This window comes from Balaenoptera borealis, assembly GCF_965194805.1.
Source record: "Balaenoptera borealis genome assembly, chromosome: 1".
Taxonomy (NCBI): domain Eukaryota; kingdom Metazoa; phylum Chordata; class Mammalia; order Artiodactyla; family Balaenopteridae; genus Balaenoptera; species Balaenoptera borealis.
Window position 1 is genome coordinate 12,193,669 of NC_138860.1, and position 7,913 is coordinate 12,201,581.

General features: G+C 37.7%; 1 pseudogene across 1 annotated transcript; it reads left to right on the forward strand.

The window, feature by feature from the left end:
- Positions 1-6,377: 6,377 nt before the first annotated feature.
- Positions 6,378-7,498, forward strand: LOC309630427 (S-adenosylmethionine decarboxylase proenzyme pseudogene; annotated as a pseudogene). Its single transcript has one exon. The product of its transcript is annotated as an S-adenosylmethionine decarboxylase proenzyme pseudogene (transcript).
- The last annotated feature ends 415 nt before the right edge of the window (positions 7,499-7,913 follow it).

The following is a 7,913-nucleotide window of genomic DNA, read 5'->3' on the forward strand; positions in this document are numbered from 1 at the left end:
AATGGGCTTTTGACAGGTGAACTTTGATGAGAAGTAGAGAGATGACAATTTGTTAGTGGCCTGTGATAATAGGACTAGAGACCCGTGGACATTTCTAGAACTTTGTGGTCTCTGGAGCAGGGTAGAGGTTTATTCCTGGCCTTGTTGTCTAAGATCTCCTATATCCATGTGACCAGTTTGCCCTCGAATGACCTTATCAAAAATTGTGTTATCTTTGTTTATCATGTCTTATTAAGATACATTTGAAAACAACAAAGATGGTAGGCACTGTTGGTCACAGAGTTTTGGAGAAAGGTGGGAAATAAGATAATCTAATATTTTGAATATTTTTAATTCAATTGAAGCACAATCATTTTTTTTTTTCTAGTTGATGCTTATACTGAAGAAGGTCTTTTTTTTTTTTTTTTTTCAGATTTTTTTTTCTCTTCTTATACTGTTCCAGGAACAAAGTAATGCATTAGGATTACAGAATTCCTTTCAGGACAGTGGTTCTAAACATTTGATACAATTAACTATATTCAAATACTTCTTTGGTTCTTCCTTCCTTTCTTCTTTTGCTTCCTTTAAATTCATGACTCAGGCATGATTTAAGACTTAGTTAAGCAAAATCTCTGGGAATGGGACTGAGTCAGGAATCATAAAAAATATGTATGCTAAAAATCGAAAACTAAAGCTATGGGATGTCATGCAACAATGCCGGAGACAGACGGGGAAATATGCAAGTATAATCTGGAAATTGTACTCGTGACAACAATTAAACTGAGATCACACACAAGATACTGGGGGAGCTTATTTCTCCCATCCTGGAAATAACAGATTGCTAGTGTGGAAAGCAGATTGCTAATCCTGAAGGAAATAAAATGTCAGCTGACATTAAAATATAGGGAGTTGGAGGGATAGTAAGAAGGAGGGAATAAGCTTTATGAGCCCTGGGAATATCACACACAAAAGCCTGAATTTCTGAAGTAGGTGTAGTTACAAAACTACAGTAGTCCTGGAAAGAGAACTGTTTCTCTGACATTGAAAAGAAATGCAAGTGGCAAGGTAGGTACACAGGTGTCACACTGACAGGCATTGAAGGGAAGAAGTTTTGACTTTTTTCCCCAAGATTTGGGGAAACCAAAGATGGGTTTTAAACAAAATTGTACAATGATCAGATCTGCATTTTAGATCAGTCTTCTAAACAGATTTTAGATTGGGATAGTATGTTTCCGAAGGCAAGGAGATAAATTGCCAGCGCAATCTTACTTGAATAGTGATGCAAAGCAGTATAATTTTTGCTTAATATTATGTATAAAAAGCACTCTTACGGCAAAAAAATCACTTACCCTACGTTAACTCCAGTCCCATTTGCTAAAGTTGCTATTGAAATTAACAGCAATCATTTTTTTTCCGCTGGTATATGAGAAAATGCAGCCTGAATTTTATCAGTTGCTAACTTCTAATAATTACCTTTGCTCATAATGGTCATAAATGGCTTTATTATGCTATATATTCAGTATCTTGCAGATAAGAGGGAATTTTATAGCTTTCTTTCTATGTCAAAGCCTCTTGTCAATATCCATAGTACCATTTGAAATTTACTATAAATAATCATACAACTACTTTTAACAAACAAAGAACATAAATTTTCATAACGGGAGTCTTCTGTATCTTGAATCCTTCTTGCTTGCCACAGGCTTGGGAACCATAACAATGGCCTTTGATGATTTCTGGGGTAAAGTTACTGTCCTTTAAACATAAAGCCCTCTTCTCCAAACAATTGACGTTGAACTAAGAATTCACATAATGGAAAGAAAAAACATCTGATAGAGAACTTGATGATGTTAGGCAATCAATAAATATTTAGCAACATTCAAAAAGTTATTTTGGGGACTTCCCTGGTGGCGTAGTGGTTAAGAATCTGCCTGCCAATGCAGGAGACACAGGTTCGAGCCCTGGTCCGGGAAGATCCCACATGCCGCGGAGCAACTAAGCCCGTGGGCCACAACTACTGAGCCTGCACTCTAGAGCCCGCGAGCCACAACTACTGAAGCTCATGCACCACAACTACTGAAGCCTGCCCGCCTACAGCCCATGCTCCACAACAAGAGAAGCCACTGCAATGAGAAGCCTGTGCACCGCAACGAAGAGTAGCCCCCGCTCACTGCAACTAGATAAAGCCCACGCGCAGCTGCGAAAACCCAACACAGCCAAAAATAAATAAATAAAATAAATAAATTTATTTTAAAAAAAAGTTACTTTGTTTTAATTTTGAAGGGTGAGTTGGGGAATTCTCTTGGCACTCAAGTACTGGGACTGAAGAGCATGCTTTAGGGCTCTCAGGCACCACTGAGGAAAGAGGAGCTAAACCTGCCCAGATGAAAGGACACATTAAAGAGGGCATCATATTAACCAAGGCTTGGAAGTAAAAGTCAGGTGTTTTGTTTTCAGTCTCAACGAACTTTGGGAACAGCATCCAAGTTGAAAGAGCAAGATATTTAAAGGCATGGAGGAGGCAGGGGGAGAGTAGGGTGTTTGAGAAACTGGGAACATGTGTAGTATCATGTCAAAGATTTCTAGGAAAAAAAAGCTTACTTGAAAAATGAGTAGAAAAAGACTTATAAACCTTCTAACTCTCCACTTCATCTCTTATCATTTTATATCCCAGCTTTCTTTTTTATTATTTCTGTACGTTTCTACAGATAAAGAGAAATATAGAGAGATATGGATATAGACAACAAACCATCTATATCTATGTATAAAAGTCATACTGTACATAATCTCTATCTTTATAGATTTACAAATAATTACTATATTAAAAATGTATGGCATATTTGTTATCTTTATTTCTCTAGTAGACTGTAAACACCATGAGGGCAGGGACTCTTTGCTTTAACATTCTATGCCCATGAAAAAGAAGAATTCCTGGTATATACAGGGTGTTCAATACATTTTTGATGAATAAATGGACAAGAGAATGAAGAAATGAATGTGTGAATGAGATCAGATGGAATTTTTGCTTTACCCTTAGAAGACAGAGAGCCAGCAAATGTATTTTCTCCTAGATCATTTTTGAGCCATTTCCTAATTTACAGCCTTCTATCAGTTGTATTGAAATTAATATGCACTATAAATCAAAATCCATAAATGCAGATTATTTTGTTTGAAACTGGTGCAGGCCTTTCTGTGTTGATGGCCTGCCTGGTCTTGGCTTTTGAGCATCTCATCATTTCCTTTTTCCTGCTAATCTAACTGGTCCCAGTTTGTACTTTCCTCTGTCTGGCTCATATGACCCTAACATGTTCTAGTTACAACAGTCTTAATCAACAATATGAGCTAAGTCTGTGATCACTACAATTCAAGCTCTGAAATGACAAGTCTGCTTTGTTTACCCTTTTACATCTTGTGTTCAGTGCAAGACCCAGGCAAGAGGATGTGCTCAATACATGCATGATGAATAAACAAGTGATCAATGAGCCCTGATCTATTATTACTATGAGCTAAAAAAAGCGATTTAATAAAACCTTATAGAAAATCACAGATAGGCTTATCACGTTTGGCTTTCTTTGGAAGAGTAAACACAAATGACTATTTTGACTTATTTTAATTTCTTAATTAAAAATGTATTATTCCATGTTAGAGATAGTGTAATTTTTGTTTTTTATTTTTTTGCCATGTGCCATGTGGGAATCTTAGTTCCCCAACTAGGGATCAAAGCCCTATCCTCTGCAATGGAAGCACAGAGTCTTAACCACTGGACCACCAGGGAAGTCCTGAGATAGTGTAATTTTTAAAGAATTACATAAAGTTTTGCATGGGGGCATTAATTTATTTTTAAAGTTTCATTTTTTTTTTTTTAATTTTTATTTATTTATGGCTGTGTTGGATCTTCATTTCTGTGCGAGGGCTTTCTCCAGTTGTGGCAAGCAGGGGCCACTCTTCATCGCGGTGCGCGGGCCTCTCACTATCGCGGCCTCTCCTGTTGCGGAGCACAGGCTCCAGACGCGCAGTCTCAGTAATTGTGGCTCACGGGCCCAGTTGCTCCGCGGCATGTGGGATCTTCCCAGACCAGGGCTCGAACCCGTGTCCCTTGCATTGGCAGGCAGATTCTCAACCACTGCACCACCAGGGAAGCCCTAAAGTTTCATTTTTATAATGCATTTTTATAAATATCAGTAACCAGAAGTATAAGGTGATTGAGTCCCTATTTTATAAGATGATTTCAAAAGGATTTTTGGGGGCCGAACTAGAATAGGATTTTAGAAGAAAAGAAATATTTTATTTAGATACCTTATAGCATAGCTTTAACTTTATAATACTAGAGCCACTTTTTTTTATTTTTGGTTTCTAGCAGCTCATATAGCTTTAACTTTATTAAATCTAGAGCTAGTGTTGAGTTATCTAGCAGTTTAGACTTTGACTTCCTTCAAAAATGAGAGCTAGAGCCCTTTTTAAATGATCATTATGCTGCCATTAAGCATTTTATCTCAAGTCACAAAGACTCATTCATTGAACGTTTGGTCTAACTATTATTTCTGAAGGTATGTATTCAACTTCACCATTAACATGTCCCTACTACTTTTTAAAATCCTCTATTAAAACCGCAACCAAAACTCTCAATCGCAACGCCGTAGCACAGGAATAAACACGAAGTCTGAATAAAATATCTTTGCCTCCATCATTTGCATTTCCACGAGGTCACCTCTCTATGTATCCAAAACGTGATGAAGAGTGATATCATTTCTAGTTAATGTACCTTTTCCCAAAAGCACTTTAGATTTCAAAATAAATTATGTGAGAGATTTGACTATAATTTGCCAGCCTTTGTAGGTACTTAAATATAAGCTGATTTCCTGCTTTCTGAAGGAAAATTTGAGGGACAAAACACCCCATGAATCTTACTTGGGCATATGTGTTTACTTAGGTTGATGACCACCAGCCACTATGATGCCTGATCATAGTAAGCATTCAGTAAATGTTTTCTTTACCCAGTAACAATTTCAAGGGTATATGCAGTTCACAAATGTGAATGCATTGCTATTTGTATTTATATACATACACTTAAAATGTCATTTGGAAAAATCGACTTGGGAAGTGTGTCCTGCATACATCATCTCCATTTTCAAATTTCTATAATTATTTTGAGGCACAAAATATATCTGGTTATAACCTGAGGGAAACTCAGACAGTGCCTGCCCTCTCACTAGGGGACATCTTTCCCCTCGATGACAGGCAGATCTGTCACAGGGACAGATGATTTATCTCCTCTGATTTCATCCAGTAAAGACGCCCTATACAAGGTGAAGTGATAATTTTCCTCAGAGTTAACATGTCCAATGTCTCATCTTTCATTCTAGTCCTTGTGAAATGACATCGAACACTAAATTGGGAACTAATTTTGGTTGTGAGGTTTGACTGCCTGACCACTTCCCTGGGAAAACAAGCAAATTATCTGTACTTTTTAGTCATAGAAGTTATATGATACCTGGAGCTGGCTTTTTAGTCTGGGGATATTTTTTTTTCTTTTAATCTACACTGGAAAAGCAAAAGAAAAATATATATGACAGGGAGTTTTGCAAAAAAATATATTTTGCCAGAAAATAAATCAAAATGAAATATACAAAGTGCTGTATCTGTGAAAGAAATATAACAAGTTAGGGGAACTTTAGGTGAAGGAGTGTGGTCGGCGGTATATTTGACTACAACACTAAAATATGCCATTAATTCAGTATGATTTTAGGAAAAAATCAACTCTCACAATTATTTGAGAGTAAAAATTCAACCAGTCAACCTATTATGTTCATCCAGCAAGAAAACTTCAGCAAGAAAACTTGTAAATGTTTGTCTTTAGAACACAGTCTTATAATTCATTTTCTGAATGCACTTATTTTAGCACATAAATAGGGTAGCCAAGTGTGACTTGACTGAAGTGTGCTTGTGAAGTGTGTTTGAGTAAACAAAAGATTTATGTGATAAGCTAAATTCTAACCTACATAGTTGCATATTTTTCCTTGATGAATACAATTGATGATGGGTTATATAATTTATTAGGAAGGTGTATTAGCAGTGAGGCACTTAGAAATAGAGAAGTTATATGACTTTAGGTTATAAAGACAAACTAAGAATAGAGAAAGGTTGTGCTTTCTAAAGTTTATGATTATTTTATAAAATGGACACTTTAGGCTCCCACAGTATGGCCGGCGACATTAGCTAGAGCTCGCTCTGCTTTCTCTAACGGGGAAACAGCGGACTGCGAGAGACTGAGCTGTATCTGCCTCTACTTCCAACAGACTCACGTTCAACTTTCGCTCACGGAAAAAAAAAAAAAAAAAAGCTGGGAAAATTTTATTAACCCTTTTTAAAAAAAAGTTAATGTAAAATTATAGCAAAAAAGGAACCTGAACTTTAGTCACACAGCTGGAACAATCTGCAGCGGCGGCGGCAGCGGCGGGAGAAGAGATTTAATTGAGTTGATTTTCTGTGGTTCTTGGTTGTTCGCTAGTCTCACGGTGACGGAAGCTGCACATTTTTTCGAAGGGACCGAGAAGCTGCTGGAGGTTTGGTTCTCCAGGCAGCAACCTGACGCAAACCAAGGATCTGGGGATCTTCGCACCATCCCAAGATCCGAGTGGGACATACTTTTGAAGGATGTGCAATGTTCAATCATAAGTGTGACAAAAACTGGCAAGCAGGAAGCTTGTGTACTCAGTGAGAGTAGCATGTTTGTCTCCAAGAGACGTTTCATTTTGAAGACATGTGGTACCACCCTCTTGCCGAAAGCACTGGTTCCCCTGTTGAAACTTGCTAGGGATTACAGTGGGTTTGACTCAATTCAAAGCTTCTTTTATTCTCCTAAGAATTTCATGAAGCCGCCTCACCAAGGGTACCCACACCGGAATTTCCAGGAAGAAATAGAGTTTCTTAATGCAATTTTCCCAAATGGAGCAGCATATTGTATGGGACGCATGAATTCTGATTGTTGGTACTTGTATACTTTGGATTTCCCAGAGAGTCGGGTAATCAATCAGCTAGATCAAAGCCTGGAAATTCTGATGAGTGAGCTTGACCCAGCGGTTATGGACCAGTTCTACACGAAAGATGGTGTTACTGCAAAGGATGTCATTCATGAGAGTGGAATTCGTGACCTGATACGAGGTTCTGTCATTGATGCCACACTGTTCAATCCTTGTGGGTATTCAATGAATAGAATGAAATCGGATGGAACTTATTGGACTATTCACATCACTCCAGAACCAGAATTTTCTTACGTTAGCTTGAAACAAACTTAAGTCAGACCTCCTATAATGACCTGATCAGGAAAGTTGTGGAAGTCTTCAAGCCAGGAAAATTTGTGATCACCCTGTTTGTAAATCAGAGTTCTAAATGTCGCACAGTGCTTTCTTCACCCCAGAAGATTGAAGGTTTTAAACGTCTTGATTGCCAGAGAGCTATGTTCAATGATTACAGTTTTGTTTTTACCAGTTTTGCTAAGAAGCAGCAACAACAGCAGAGTTAAGAAAAATGAAGAGAAAACACAAAAAGAGAACACACATAGAAGAAGGTGGTGGCTGCTTTTTAGATACTGATACCAAGGGCCATGCTTTCCATAACCACCACCTTGTAGTTGCAGAAAACCCTAGATGTGATGATAGTGTAATCATTTTGAATTGTATGCATATTATATCACGGAGTTAGATATCTTGCATGAATGCTCTCTTCTGTGTTTAGGTATCCCATGCCATTCTTGCTGTGAAATTGAAGTGCGTGTAGAAAAAACCTTTTACTATATGAAACTTTACAACACTTGTGAAAACAGTTCAATTTGGTTTATGCACAGTGTAATATTTCTCCAGGTATCATCCAAAATTCCCCACAGACAAGGCTTTCATCCTCATTAGGTGTTGGCCTCAGCCTAGCCATCTGGGACTGTT